This window comes from Harmonia axyridis, chromosome 5 (genome assembly GCF_914767665.1).
Source record: "Harmonia axyridis chromosome 5, icHarAxyr1.1, whole genome shotgun sequence".
Lineage (NCBI taxonomy): Eukaryota > Metazoa > Arthropoda > Insecta > Coleoptera > Coccinellidae > Harmonia > Harmonia axyridis.
The window spans coordinates 15,140,783-15,156,162 of NC_059505.1; the positions used below are offsets into that span (position 1 = coordinate 15,140,783).

The following is a 15,380-nucleotide window of genomic DNA, read 5'->3' on the forward strand; positions in this document are numbered from 1 at the left end:
TCTTCATCGTAAGTTAGGACTAGTCCTGTGTTTTCATCAATGGTTTTCTAGCTGCTGCTGGGATGACGAAGAATAATTTATTTCCAACTAATATTTGTTGTCCATATATCCAATAAATGATTTATTAACTATAATGCATTTTCGATAATATCAAATAAATATTTCTCTCAGTGTATGTTTCCTCAATCTATGTTAATTACACAAAGGTAAAACCAGAGAAAATTCGTGGCAAACATCGGAAAAAATATTCAATATATCAGTAACAACAGGATCCGACCAAGTTTAGATTTTGCATGTGAATATAAAACAACATTTGTCATAGTGTTTTTAATAATAGGGCACCGCTATCAAATCCCTAGGGATTCACCTATCAGGAGAGCTGAATTGATTCCTGCCCACCGCGGATTTCAGATAACAGATATTCATGGTTGACAAGGTCAAAAGCTTTTGATAAGTTATCATTTCTTTTCTAGCGTTTGAATAAATGGGCGCAGATATTACTGTTTTTGTACTTTCATCACCGATAAAACCATCTTGTCATAACTTTCAAACGTAAAAAATTCAATATTTGCAGATATCAGCCCTTGATCATACATATCATCTTCATTATCCTACCTATGAATAAGCATAATCATTGATTCCCATCGATCATCAGGAAATTTACCACCCGTAAATTATATAACCGAATGTGAAAAATATTAGATACAATTGAAAATATTCAAGTAAACTACACTATTTCAATTTCATGATTGAGTTGTCAAGTTTCCGAAAAATTAGTCATGTAACATTGATATTACTCCGTTATTGAATTCTTTTGAAATTATTGAATCGTGTAATTTTCGCATTTGAGTCATGCATGGTCTCAAACGATAACGTCAAGTACATGTTTTTTTTCACCCCGTTAAAATGAGCTATAAACATTTTTTTTGGAAACTTTTCTGGAGTGTGTTATAATACCAAAGATTTTATCTTCAATTTGGCGTTGAAACAATTGAAATCGATAGAAAATTACGAAAGTTCTGGTATATGAACTCAGCAAAATTTTAAGAGGTCAAGTTTTTTTCCGGTGAGTGTATATATAGAAAAAAACTATTATATAAAATGTGCTTCATGTTGAAATATAAACTCCGTTTTTTTCCTTGGAAACTCATTCATGATCTCTTCAAAATATTTATGAAATGTACCCAGAACCACAACTTTTTCTCTGTGAACTTTTGCCCTTTTTACGTCGAATCCTTTATGCATTACCTAATTGGATAAAGGACCAAGGCCATGAATAAATACTCTCCCCCGTTTATCCCATCTCATACTATTCGTGCGGGAAGTTCAAAGACCAATATTAATTTTAGCTCTTCCTATTTTCTGATGGGGTTTCCGAGGTTTGATGGAAATAAACCGGAATTCAAAGAAATGTTGCTTCAAGCCTATGGAAAGAGAAATCCAAAGGAAAGGTTCAATATTCTGTTGAAGTGATTCAATGGATGAATGTATCTGACGTTTTGTTTTCCGCCTTATAGAAGATAATGAAAGCGACCTGTGTGCTAACACGTAAAATTATAAACTCAAATCAGTATCGTTTGTAATAAAGAGAGGACGCTATAATTTCGTAATTACCATTTTTGATTTATGAACTTCTAATTTCAATATACCAAAATTATGCCATAATGGTGCCAAAAGGCTACAAAATTGTATTTCTAGACAAAAAGTATATCAAATACAGTGGACTATCGTTAACTCGAATTTCGTTATGTCGATATCCTCGATAACACGAATTATTTTCAATACCCTTGGAAAAAACTGTCTGAACTGAAAGAATTTCCATGCATAACTCGAAATGATTTTACGGATATATTTTACCATATTTACCTCTATAAGTCGAAGACACACAAAAATTACCTCTATAACTCGAAGTCCAAACCCCGGCGCACAAGTCGAAACGTGTCGGTGAATCGAGCATATTTAATTATGCAATTATTGCATCGTGAGGTTTTATAGAGTTAAATTTTGTTGTTCATTTTCGTAAGGCTGAAGGACATACATTTTTTGTTCAATGTTTTTTATCCCGAATCTCTTTAGCCCTTGAGAGACCTCTCAGAAGAATTTTCACGAAAAACTCATTTAGAGTTTTCACTCTCAATTGCTGAAACAAGCTCAAAAAATTTGAATGAAATGCTCCTGAGCATATAATTGCAATAATTTGTCAGGATTTGTCAATGTGCCTAAAACGAAACTAACAATAACACTTTGAAAATTAACTTTTTTTGCGTTTTGTAATATGAATCTTCACCATCAGAGAAACTCTTAAAATATTCAGAATTTGTCAATTGGCATTTGTCAACACAGAGAGTCGTTGGTCTATTTCATTATGAAATTTTCTATTGTCAATTCATTTTTCAGTAAATTCATCAAATATTTATACGATCTACTCCTACTATAGGGAACGTATATCACTATTCTTCACCTCTATAACTTGAATTTTATTTGGTTTACCTCTATACCTCATTATCTCTGTAAGTCGAATTCAATCAAGAATGACCTGTATAACTCGAACTACGCCTATGTCGAACTATAAGTAACTCGAATTTTCGAAAATTGTTATTTCAATTGTAGCTGATTTGTATATTCATTCAACAGAAGAGTAAGAAAGAAGTGTAGAAGAAATATGACTATAAGTTATAAGTTTGTGAATTCAGTGAGATTTTTCAACTATGAGACTACAGAGGAAAAATTGTATAGAAAAATTCGTAACGTACGTCTGTCGTTCTGTTCATTTAGACTTTCATTCAATTGTACAGTTTTGAATATTTAATTTTTATTTTGGTTGGTTTCGATATTTTGTCAGTTGAATTTGTATTCCTAGACAAAAATTAGATATTAAAAAGATATATGAGAGAGTGAAGGTTTTTGCACAATTATTTCATAATTTTGATATTCATAAAAGATTGCTTTCATCAAGTACTCATTTGACCTAATATCAAAATCAAAATAATGATATATATTGATTAAAGTGACTATCAATTGAAAGATAAAATTAATTTCACGAATTATTCATATTGAAAATGACGACTTGAATATCCATTTCACAGAAGAGTAAGAGATAAGATATATGACTTCACCTGTTGAGATTGCTACCTCTGTAAATATTACTAGACTAACTAAAAATGAATATGAAATGAGGAAAAATTGAATTGAAAAATACAAGAATATACAAAAATTGCGGAACGTATTTCCGTCTTCATATTAATTTACTTATTCAATTCATTAGCCGTATACTCCATTGTGAAGTTTTGGATAATTCATTTTTTTTTTAATGGTTTTATTATTTTGTCAGTTGAAATTGTATTTCTTGACATCATAATTACCATCATCAAGTAGGTCATACCTTTATAATCAAAATTTTTATTCGGAGGTATTCAAACACGTTTTTATTATATTCAGAAAAATTGATTTGTCTATTTAGTAATTAGTTAATCTGTGACTGTTTCCAAACATAAGTTAGAAAATATTTCTGATATCTATATTTTTCGCTGTTTTTCATGAAATTCATTAAAAAACGCATATTCGATGAGAGTCCAGGAATAAAAAACTTCAACACTCTTCAAAATGTTAATTTGTTTAAATTTGAAGACTAATTTTCCGTCTATGTCTACAGTCCATACTTTGATCAGAAATTATTCTACAACACATTAATTATTTCAGATAAATTCATAGTCGGCTACAAACTCAACTTTTCCAATCACTAGAATTTCGTTAGAACTTTTGCGCATCGGAAAACTTTCTAAGGAGAAATTCCAAGGAAAGTTTCTGCCTGGAGTCTTGTAGTAACAATTTTCCGAGCCTTTCTGATGAGGATATCTGTGATAGTTTGCATTTACGCCTAATGGAGATATTCAATACCCAAACCGAGGGAAATCAATACGACGATCTGAGGGTAATCCTTCACAAGCGTGACTACTCAAAGTCCTGGCCGCAAATTAATCATGTTGTAAGCAACATCTGAAATTAAATCATTCAACGGTTCAGTCGAGGCAGAAACTCTGGTGATCTGTACGCAATTATTGCAGTTTCAGAATTGAAAATTATGGGAGTTTCTGATAATGTCGACAGTTTGTGGCTTTAACTTTTTTTAACAAAGCTGTATAACAATTTTTGTTTCTGGAAAATGTTGTACTACCAATAGCGTACTTTGGTCAATTAATTTCCTAAATAAGGATCAAAATTATCACGAACACCTATTGCTTTTTTCCATCAAATATTATTATTGAATATCCTTGACTCACCGATGAATAATTCAATTCTTTTCGTAGATTACACTAGTTGAATAATTTTATAATTGGGAATTTTTTTTCTATGCATTTTTACAATGAATGAAATTTATTTTTTCATGCTTTCATCCCAAAAACAAAAATCCTGATTAATTCATAAAAATAAAAGAATCCTTAAAAGAGCTATATCTTGAGGGAAACAGTGGCGTATCACTTTTATTTCGGAATGTCAGCCAGTGGCAATAACGAATATTATGCTGTAGAACAAAAATGCCTTTGATTTATTAAAATTGCTTACTACTTTTTATGAATACAGGATGTTCCTTCATTGAAGATTCAAACGGAAATTACATATTCCTCCGATAATTTTATGTCAAAAAGACCGCAAACGCTTCGTTTTCAAGATACAGAGTTTAAATTTTTTTCTCATTGCATCTTCCTTTCATAAGATATTCTACTCAAATTCGACACAGATATTCCAATTTTAATTCCTCATTATGTGAAATGTTAATTTCGAATACAAATCTACAGGCTGATATTTTTTCTGGAAAATAACCCGCTTCTTTTGTCCAGAACTTTTTTTGGTGGGATAGTTTGAAACCTGTTAAAAGAAACTCTGTCACTAACACATCTTTTGGTTTCTTGTTGTTTTGTCGTATCTGCTACCGATTTCGACAAGAACATTTCAGACAATTCTCTAGAGATCCTCAGGAAAATTCAGTTAGTAAGCTGTGATGAATGAATTAATTATAAGTTTGGGACCTATCAAACCAATCTGTAGTAGAGATTTGTGAAGATTCGATAAACTGGTATAATCATCACAAAAAAGTGAGACTACAAGAACCTTGTATTTCGAAAATACAGCGTTTGTGGCCAATTTTTATAGGATTTTTCCCCACAAATTATGCAACAAATCTCTCATTTTCCTTTGAACCTCCAATATCCACCTTTATATCTGTACCAAAGTAATCATATAATTTTGTTTTCCTACAACTGCTATGGAACTAGCATAGCTTCCTCAATTTCAAAACTATGTATTGTTCATACTGAGAGAATAGTTATTTATAATACAAGTGCAGAAGGCATTGATATTCTTCCACGAGTTCAAAATTCAAAAACGAGCCACGGAGTGACGAGTTTTTGAATGAACGAGTGGTAGAATTCTGTACCAGTATTATACATTATTTTCTCTAATTCATTTCATTCTTATTGAAATTAATGAAATATTTCCATAAATATAATTTAGTGATTTTGCATCCAAAAATGTTGGTTGGCAGAACTGATTTCTTTAAGGCAAATTGATGAATTGACAGATAAAGCCGTGGCGGAAAGTTCGGAGTACCAACATAGGTATAATAATAAAATATAACCATGAAAACAGTGCGTTTCTGATATATTCTCGCACGATTTTGTTCTACAATATGTGGAAGAATGAACGGAATAATGGTATTTTGCCCAAACTTCGCTCGGTAGACCAATGAAATTGGGTCTTTGAGAAGTCGTTCTATGGAAACGCAAGAAATGAACAGATACTGTCAACGAAGGCCATTTTGAATTGAATAAGGTGCATTTAAGATGCATAAAAGACCTGGTGTGTCTACTTATACCTGTAAAACTTTCAGACAAAATGGGAGATTTTCAGATTTATACCTACTTGATATCGAGAGATCGCATTTGTTTCAGATGGCGCAGACAGCGTTTACATTTGACTTTTCTCGCGATTCTCGACTCTCGTTGCTTTTGAGTATAGAATAATAATATTTTTTACAGTATGCTGGTGACAATCTTCAATACTTTGAATAGGTCAATAGCCGTATGTCATCATATTCCATTTATTACATTAAAAATTCGATATGAACTGAATTGTAATTTATTATGAAAGTTTGCAATGTCTCAAATCATGATTTCTTTTTCAAACGGCGCCAGACAGATAGCGGGAATTCGAACATTTCTGAAGAGCGCCACCTTACAGAACTCTTGTGAGCAGAACACCAAAGCAACAGATGGAATATCTCAAAAAGTCTGAAACAAAATCGAATCAGTACACAGACCAGGGATTGTATGCATCTTAGGTACCTTACTTAAATTATTTGAATTTGTGCAATTGTAGGAGAAGTATAGAGTAAAACATGTGGAGGAAGTCCTTTTCTCACTCGTGTGTTTCACACTCGTGAGAAAACTTGAACTTTTTCCACTTGTTGCACAATATTACTCTTTTCATATTTATTTCAAACGAGGAATATTTGCAAAATATTGAAAAAGATCCATTTCGTTAGTATTCTCATTTATCCACCATCCACCATTCCAAGAATGTGGTTCAATTGTAAGAGTAAACTTCATGTGAATCAATTATTATTATTTATTATAAGCATACTTTAGAAAAAACCCTGATTATTTTGAAGAACAATCGCACAAAAATTTCTCAATTTCGCATCAACAACGTTGAGAATTATTTCATTTGATTTCTATTTCCAATATGGACGTATTGACATACTCGTAGTGATTATTAATCGTCATAATAATTCATGTAAAAACAACTGTGTTCGCTTATTTTGAGAAGCATCGAACATATCATGTTCATATATGCTGATAACGTCCGAATTCCATATCTTACTAATTGACTCGCTGATAAAGCACCACTCGATTTTTTCAATAACCAACAATAACACGGTTTTCGACACATAGTTTGCCCGAAATAAACACTGCACTAGGGATACATAGCGAGCTAGGTGCACAAATAGATCCATTTGTGTTTACCGACTGAACTTGTATCTCTAGCGAGCTAATGACGTAACATTTTGAACGCCATGATAATATACTCGGAGGCAGTAGTTCGGGAGAAAAACAGAAATCTACTTCATGTTTGACGCAAAACTTGCTGCTTCTCTGTGCTAATTTTATTGTAATGGTCTACGAATATTTCCATATCCACTGAATTATATCAATGCCATTCGAATGAATAATATTTAGGTATGAAGTAAGGAAGCATGAACATAATGGGAAAAGAAAAAATATTTTATACTATAAACTTCACTTCTCAAACCTTGATTTCAATTTGAATTCTTTCATATTATACAGGGTGTTTCCTAAACATGCGGCAAAAATTCAGGGGGTTGTTCCTTGGACTATTTTAAGCATGTTTTGTCCTTGGATGATTTTTGAAAAACCTCTTTGTTTCGAAGATACAGGGCGAACAACATTTTTCATATTTTTAAAATTAATAATAGTTTAAATAAAAATGCGTACCGCACTGTGTTTACTAAGTAGGTACAATTTATTTTTAAATTTGTTGAACAACATTCCAATTACTAAAAACGGCCAGTTTTTTGACTAAAAATTGAAAAGTGCAGATGGTAAAGGAATACAGATTAAACACGGTTTTCATTTGAATTCGTTTTGTGATGTATTAGCAATTTTTAGTCAAAAAACTGGCCGTTTTTAGTAATTGGAATGTTGTTAAACAAATTTAAAAATAAATTGTACCTACTTAGTAAACACAGTGCGGTACGCATTTTTATTTAAACTATTATTAATTTTAAAAATATGAAAAATGTTGTTCGCCCTGTATCTTCGAAACAAAGAGGTTTTTCAAAAATCATCAAAGGACAAAATATTCTTAGAATAGTCCAAGGAACAACCCCTGAATTTTTGCCGCATGTTTAGGAAACACCCTGTATAGCTTCTATATCATGGAACATTTCTATAGAAATAAATGCGTTATAACGCATTGATATTATATCTTTAGATAGCGACTTGACAGCTTTAAACAGGTGTGGAAAATACAAATACAAAAATAGGATATGCAACATCATTCCAGAGCAGGGCCGACGTAAGGGGTGAAATAGTGAAGCGACTTTTTCAGGCGCCTCTTTTCGATGGGCGGCAATTTAGCCCAGTTTGTGGCGGTCCTTTCATATTTCTGAAAAAATATGGTCTTGATTCTTAAGAACAACATGAGGTTGGTCCGCTTTGCTGCGTTCATCAACATTCCCCAAACCGTCTTTACTAAGCCGTCTGTTCAATGAATAACACATGGCAACCCAACCAATATAAGCAGCATTGCCTATTACCCTAATTGAATGAGGGATGGAATGTATTTCACAAAGACGAAAAACAACACTTCGAATTACGTGGAAGTTGTTTACACATTCAACATATGGAAAATTCCTACGATTCTGAATTCGAAACTAGTTACTGATAAATGCTAAATGTTTTAAGCGGAACATATGTTTTTAATCCCATTTAGTTTTCGAAGCTTTACATGTCTTACCGCCCTTTGTATCTAGGGATGTGAAAGGTAATCTTTCATCGACTCTATGTGCTCGATTGTGTATGTGAGAATCAGATATATTACTTACGCATTGTTAATCGGCGTCGAAGAAATCCAGGAGTTTATTATAGGCGAAAATGTCCGAAAAAAAAGAAACCCAGTGAAAACGACTTCAGAAAGGAAACGATTAGCAAAATCGCTAGATCAATCAAAAATGGCGAATTATCGAGGCAGGTGATGTTTTTTTGGAATGGGGGGGATGTTTATTGATACTTTTTCAGCAGTAGCGCCAAAAAGTTTTTTGCTTCAGGAGCCAAAATGGCTGACGCCGGCCCTGTTTCAGAGAATATTTGAATTAAATTTTCGAATTTATTTTCTACCGAAATGGTCTTATAACTCATCCCATGGTTAAAGAGTGCTTATTCGACAGTTCGAATATCAAGAACATCGAACAGCTTCACAGCCTTGTGACTATCCCCACTGCGCCATTGCAAAAGAACACTCGTTTATGCGATATCGTCTCGCGCAGACGTTTTGATTGCATTACTGTCCTGGACCATGAGTATTATCAGGAATAACGTCGAATATTCTTTATTTACTAATGTATTATCCAATATAGTTTATTGTTTTAATTCAAGTGATAAGATAGCGAAGATTCCACACTCAAAAAATTGTCATGTTACATTCAACGAGTTGAAAGTCGATATGGGGGGGAGGGGCGTTCGTATCAAGACTTTTGACGATGTGTGTATTCTCACCATAAACCTTTTTTCAAGTCGCTAGCTCATTCCGTATCATGTCCACTCGGTCGAGAGTCAACCAAAGTTGATTTTGACCTCGAATGTATCGTAAGTCGAACCCAGTAATTTAAGACAACATTCGAAAATAACAGACATTTGAGTAATAAGATAGCCTGATGTTTCCTTGGGGCAAGAGAGTAAATACATAAGGACGTGTCACAAGAGAATTTCATCGATATATTCATCATTACAGTTGCATGGGTTATCAACTGATATTGGCATGCTGTTTCCGTACTTTGGTGCGTACTAATACTCATCCAGTAATAAATTTGTTATGAGGAACAAACAATGATGATTATAATAAATTGCTCAATATGCATGAATTAGTGGGTATAAGGCAAACGATAGACGATTATTACAATCGTCAATTAGTATCCAAGGTTGAATAAAAGCGAATTAAATAGGGTCGCCGAATTAGATTATATAAAGAATGTTGCGTATTCAGTCGTTTTTACGATTATCGTACTCGGAAGGAATCATTTCTTTCAACTTGATTTTTTTTATTGTAATTTTCTATGATGGAGATAATTCTAGGAAAACATCGACTGGTGTCAGGAACACTCGTCAGTCATGAGCCTATTGGGGACAACAGAACTGCTATTTAAGGATTATACAACTCAATTCAGTGTCTTTGAATGTTATATCAATGCTTCAGAAAAAATGCATAAGGAATCCTGAAAGCCAACGGGACAGCTACTACGTTTTTCCTCTTCACTACCACAAAAAATGACAGTAACGACGGGTTCCATAAAACTTTGATTGATCGATCAACTCGATGATTGCAGTTTGAAATCTATAAACGTGTCAAAATTGAACTGAAATTGAATACAGAAATGATTTGATCGAGCACATCGCCACTATAAAAGTTTTATGAAACCACCAAGGAATCTTGAGAGTCTAATATGATAAAAAAAGAGAGGAGGTACAAAAATCATCTAATAATACTTGGATGCTCCCTTGAGCGGTAGTACATTACAGAGCATTGACGCCAACGTTAGAGAGAAAAAGATTGAGCCCTGGGTCACGTGACCCCGAAGGAAAGAAAGAAAAAACACGTGATCTGAAAAGGTTCAATGATGCAATGATCAATTGGTTCAATATGTTCAAAAAATCGATTGTTTGAGCCTTGAGTCACAAGGTGTAAACATCATGATTGTGTCTCGCCTTTCTGTTAAGGTCAGTTTTTATCTCTGTATGCGCTATCTTCTTATTATTAGATCATTGAGGTACATCCTCTACCTCTTCAAATCTCATCTGGATTCTGGTGGCTGCATCATAATCATATTTCCATTACCACTTACCTACCCTTTTCTGAAATATTGTTATTCCGAAAATAATATTTCGCGCGAACAAAAAGTTGATATAATAAATAGTATTTGAATGTGCGGATTAAGTGATGTATTCTTGTTTATTCAACAAGTTCCAACAGTTTCGAATATTTGTTATCATTTCGAAAAAATCGGATTGCATCAACTTATGTAAATGCTATCATGACGATAAAGAGAACTTCCTCTAGAATAAACGTCCAGAGGGATTTGAATCTTTGTGCCTTTTTGGAAGCGAATTCCTATAAAATACTAACTTGGAATTCAGATAATTCAGGCGGAATCATGTCAAACACGCCAACTTAGAACCTTCTTCCCTGAATGCGATATTAGAGAAAGAATTGTTCAAAAAAACGCTTCATATTAGCTTTATTTAACTAATGAGATTTTGTTTCAGTAATTCGCAAAAGATATCTACACTGTCGAGACATATCATTGGCAGTATTGTATAATCGGTTGTCTCAGTGCGCAGGACACCGTTTTTCAAAGCCGAAGGTCAGAGATTAGAGCATCGGGTGGGAAAAGAAATTTTCTGGTTACAACCGTTCGCTGTTGGGTGAAAAATTAAGTGCCTGAAGTAGATCTGCCGCCAGGAGCGGCATACTGGACAATTTGCTGGGGCGCCAAATTATAGGTGCGCAAAGTCTGTTGATAAAACAAGACTTTTTGCACCTTTGAGGGCCAATTGCACCATTCAAAAAATAAACTCTGTTTACATAATCAATGTTTAGTACTAATCGATGATTATTATTTCTACCGATTGCACCGTTTGATAATAATCGATGTTTAGCTAAACAGGAGATATGTTTGGTAACATTTCAAAATATCGACGGTTATCATAGAGAAATCAGGAATTTAATTCTTCTAGTATAATGTTCCCTGTTCTTGTGGTGACAAAGTTAACATAAATTATAAATTATCATTATAAATTGTCATTGAATGATAATTCACGATCTGAATCTGAATCCATATTCAATTTTGAAATTCATCACAGCACCAAACACAGAAACACACAATATGACACAATCTGATTATGTCCATAGAGGAATAATGTTTATGGTTGTGTAATAAGTCATATGTTTCGACGTTTTGAGTTGCGCAGAACCATAGACCTATTATCAAATTGATATGAGGTCTAAATCAAATAATTTGACAACTTTGTGTCTAATCCTTCACAATAATATATCTGTATGATATATTTAGTTTATTTTTGTCTTGGAATATATTCCAATTCTAAAAATGACAAATTTAATAATCAACCAAAAGAAAATTCAAAATGACTAAAATGAATTTTCTTTTGGTTGATTATTAAATTTGTCATTTTTAGAATGTCGAATTATTTGATTTATATTAAATATCCTTCATCAAGAAGACTCATTAAACTTTTATAATTTAATATGAGGTCTATGCGCAGAACCCTGTTCAAAACTGATCCTGTTTAGTGTGATCGGTGATTAGGCCACATTAAACGTCATTCAAAACATGTTGCAAGAGAAATCATAAAGTAATCAATGTATACATTTTTAGTCAATGTTTAGTCAAATGGTGCAACTGGCCATAAGAACTTCGTCTTCTTTTGACTATAGACTTATGAATAGAGCGTCGTACTTTTTAACAATGCTGGACGTTTTTTTGATGGAATCGAGACAAAACGTCGTTTGTAAATTTGACAAAGAGATTTCAAGTTAAAAAATACCATTTCATATGAATTTGAAAAGATGCCTGAGATGAATAACAGAGAGGTTTCCTTAACGAAAATTCAAATGAATTCGGTGAAGCAGGGGCGCTAAAATATATGGCGGCAGCCCTGGCCATAACTGGAAACAGTTATGAAGCCTACGGAGATCACAACTTTTCTCTTGGGAACTCCTTACTAGGAGAATAAGGATAGAAAAGAGCAAAACGTAAAACTTGATTCCTTCCACTTATAAAAACCCAATTTCAATTATATTTATTTGGGTGAGGAAGAGTTCCTCTAATGGCTTTGACTCAGTCATTGGCCAGCATTTCTCATTAAAATGAACAAACAATTGAATACGTAGATAGAGAAAACCCCTCAAACATGTATATAACTAAATGAGAGATGCAGGGTATGTAGACAGGGATACAGACGCGCCAAACCCCAATTTAAACTCAGTTTATTCGGAAATGTTGGTAAAAGATCTGATGACGCAATCAACTACAAATTCAGCTGAAAGTTTGAAATTGTTCTTTTACGTCAACATACAAAATTTCAACGCAACGTATCTTTTGTCACTGAAATAAATAATGAGTATTTTTTTCGGTTATTAATAATGAGTCGACATTTATGAAAATTAAACATTGTGTACAATAAAAAAATAACATAAATATATTTTTCTTGAATTTTATATGGTTTTGGTTAACAAAAATTTGATTTTGCATTGAGGTTTGAAATGGTTATTTTAGGTGGGAATGCAGAATTTTCAGAGTTTGTAAGTTATGATGAGTTTTAAAAAACAAAACTTTCATTGGAAGTTTTTGGGGAAAGCAAATATATATAGGCTTGGTTAATCGATCGTCTAGAGGTATGATTCGATTACCTGGCCTTTCGTCTTTTTCTCCGTGACTTTGTTGGATTTGTAATAATTACACTCTTTTGAATTATTTATATCTCTTTACGAAGCCACAATTATACAGTACAAACTCAGTATTGAGAAGATCCTAATAACGTCCTAATTACAAGTTTCTCACTATGTACTGAATTTTGTCTTTAATTACTCGAAACGTCTTCGATTATCACGTCTTTGTCCTACTTCAAGTTTTCGGTCGTCTCGTCTTTGATTTGTTCGCGACTCTTCTTAATCTAGTCCGCGAACCGTCTTTTCGTCTTACGTCTTAAGTTTCAACCGACAGAACTTACTCTTACTTCGACTTAGACCGAACTTACTCGTCTTCGTCTTAACTTGAACTGACTCTCTGCCGATTGGAATTTCCCTCTCTCGAATATCGACCTCCCTTCTTTCGGCTTGACCACACCCTTAGGGAAAGTACCATCCCCTAGTTCAATAAGAGCTTTGCCGTACCGCCCACAAAGATCTTCGCGGATTCCTGGAAATCGAATATTCTCGAAGGACTAGAACCTGATACACAGATGTGGCACATCTGGTACGACCGTATTGTCTTCGAACTTTCACAACCCCCCAGTAAATTTCTTCAAGAATTCACCTCGAAGAATAACACATCCTTTTTACATTACATGTACAATAACAATTCGTTCCCTGTAAATTCATTGAAATTGTCATGCCCTCGACACTTGAAGAAACTAATAGGTCTCCAAGCATCCGGTTGACCATCTCAATTATTTACAGAGAACAATAACTGGATCCTATATATATTCAAATATTTCAGATTCAGACAAGCCGAACGCGAGATGTAAATACCAGGAATGACACATATACCTATCCCATAACCGGAAAAGCTGAAATTCGTATGGAAAAATTGTTACTGAACTGAACACACAGAATTCCATTAAAATCGGATTAGAATTGTAGAAGTTATGGCTGCTACAGGGTTTGCGGACAACAAACCGACAGAATTGGAAAATTTCAAACTTTTTAACTGTGGTCTAGTCTGTTTTCACCCAACGTTTCACCCACTATTGCGATAAGCAATTTCAGAGTTTTCTAGGTCGTAGATGTTAGCTCTATTAGGATTTCTCTCGGATTGCTCCTATATGAAAATAGCGGAGTTGAAAATTGGGATGTTATATCAACACCTAAAATATCAACGCCATCGGTTTCTTGGTCACGAACATTTTTTATGATTCTGGACCTTTATCAACACAGAATTCTGTAAGAAGCTTGAAATGAGTATTTAATAATGGAGAAAAAATCTTTGTCGGATCAGATTTGTAATCATTCAGTATTCAATGTTTTTTTTACCAATATTAATAACATGAGCATAACATTTTTTATGGAGCTTGAAATTGGTATTTATTAGAAACCCCGAAAATCAATGTCAAAGAAGTATTGTATGATATTTATACAGGATGATTCACCGATTTTGCCTATTAGAAGTTTATGAAAAACTAATCATAATTTTGAGCTGAAAATTTGCATATTGGGCTTCGAGACAATGACCTTTCCCCCTAAAATATTTTCACATTTCAACAACTTCCGGTTATAACGGAAACAGACTACTGTTTCCTCATTTCAAATGGCACACCTAGTATACTACTGCATCATCAGATAGCTTTTTTGACGACAATTTTGGCATGGTTAAAACTCAACGGTTTATGAGTTAATAGTGGCGATGAGAACTCACATTTTTCTTAATTTTTGGCAGAAAATGCTTTTATAGAAATTTTTTCTCTTTTTTGATTGCGGTTTGGACCGAAAATATACAGGATATTCATAAGAAGATCATGAACTTGGGAAACTCAAATTCATCAAAACTCAAGATTTTCAAATTGGAACCTATATTTTTTATTATTTCAGTCGATACTATGTACAAAAATAGTGGAGGTTACTCAAGCAGACCCTATATCTAAAATGAATATTTTAAGAATTATCGAGGAAGAACCTTACACTAGGAAAAACCGTAATTCCTCACTGGTTGGAATAGTCTGTGAATTCCGAAAAAACACAGATAGAAACTAAAATTCGATGTTTGGATGACTATATTTCATGAATTAAAATAAATTTTTCGTTGGGATTGGCGACTAATCCATAAACCAATACAACTACGAATAATTCATTGT

General features: G+C 33.4%; 1 protein-coding gene across 14 annotated transcripts in view; it reads right to left on the reverse strand.

The window, feature by feature from the left end:
• LOC123680582 (cAMP-specific 3',5'-cyclic phosphodiesterase) overlaps positions 1 to 15,380 on the reverse strand; it is a 447,060-nt gene that overhangs the window by 136,699 nt on the left and 294,981 nt on the right. The gene's annotated exons all lie outside the window — the stretch shown is intronic.